Genomic DNA, 1,851 nt, shown 5'->3' on the forward strand with positions numbered 1-1,851 from the left:
TGACACTAGCTATAACAACTCTGGCTTTAATGACTTAGTTAGTGTCATTAAAGCCAGAGTTATTATTGCTAATAATAACTCTGGCTTTAATGACACTAGCTATACCCTATATTATGTTTATTATTGTATAATAACCCTAGTGCTAAATCACTGTAATACAAATAAGTCCTTATGTATCGTGAAAGTAGCCGAAAGTTTCCGTGCCTCGGTAATTTTACGGAATCTACTTTTATTAGATAATAAATATTAATTTCCGATAAGAGCAATATAAGTTTATAATATAACCCGAATAAAAATAAACCGTGCATTGAATATAGGTAATTAAACGTTCATATAATATCACACGAGATCCGTCCAGCTTCGGATATCTCAACTAATTCTGAATCCACAGAATATGCTAAAAATGCACAACAATCTCAATAAATAAAAGTATAATTATACACAAACTAAAAATAATAAAACCGGATACACATTCTTTAACGTTTAAGGAAAGAATAGAGTAGAAATCGCTTATCGAGCACACGGACAGATGTTTCTAAGAATTAATTAATTACTAGTAGATAGATACATGGAACTATTAATCCTGATATTTTCTTTCACTGGTGCCATCTGTCGGTAGCTAGCATACATATATTTAAATATAAAATCAAATTGTATGTGTTTTATGCTCTGTAAATACACAACACTTTGCCCACAGTTAATATTTCTAAACGATTTTTTTTTTGTTAGTAGTTATATCCCAGTAAAGCTCGTTAGCATTTATGGAGTCACAAGTTTTATACGTGTTTCTATGTATTCGTTCTCTGTTTTCACGTGATTTCCATCTGCGAATGTGCAACTGAACATCACTTCTCGCAAGGGATGTGCAAGTGGGCACAATTTCCAGGGGCGAGTGTGAAAATGAACATGACTTCTAGCTATAGATGTGCAAGTGGACATGACCTCCAGCTTCGAATGTGCAACTGGACATGATTTACAGCTATAGATGTGAAACTGGACATGATTTCCATATACGAATGTGCAACTGGACATGGTTTTCTGATACAAATGTGTAACTGGACATAGTTTCCAGGTATAGATGTGCAACTGGAAATGATTTCCAGATACGAATGTGCAACTGGACATGATTTTCAGATACAAATGTGTAACTGGACATGATTTTTAGCTATAGATATGTAACTGGACATGATTTCGAGATACAAATGTGCAAATGAACATAATTTCCAGATGCAAATGTGCAACTGGACATGATTTCCAGCTATAGATGTCCAACTGGACAAGTTTTCCAGCTACACATGTGGAATTTGACAATATTTCCTAAATAACGTATATTAACGACACATTAAAATAAAACCTTTTTGTTTTTCTCTCTTCGGTGAGGGAATAACCTCGTTTTATGACATAAAATAAATGTCATTAGATGCTTAGCCATACATTAGATAACTCCAGCCTATGACTTTCGAATTATTACCTCAGCTTGTAGAAGTAGCTAAGAGTTACAAATAAAAAAGATATTTTCACCAAGAACCGAAAAGAACGTAAAGGAATTTCTCAAGCTATTGGATTTTTTCCCTAAATCTTTCGCAGACAAACAACTGAAAATTGTATAGTTTTCTCACTAACTAAGATACAGCCAACAGGACTGATATAGTAAGGTACAGCCAACAAGATTGACACAGTAAAATACAGTCAACGGGATTGATACAGGCAGTAAGATACAGCCAGATATTTAATACATGGTTAAACCTCACCTATAATTTTGAATCTGTCACACTGATATTTTGTCAGTCAAATTATCAATGTCCTTAGTTTAATATCACACCCAAATGTTAATTTGTCACAATATTATTA

Source organism: Limulus polyphemus, unplaced genomic scaffold, assembly GCF_000517525.1.
Source record: "Limulus polyphemus unplaced genomic scaffold, Limulus_polyphemus-2.1.2 Scaffold314, whole genome shotgun sequence".
Classification (NCBI taxonomy): Eukaryota; Metazoa; Arthropoda; class Merostomata; order Xiphosura; family Limulidae; genus Limulus; species Limulus polyphemus.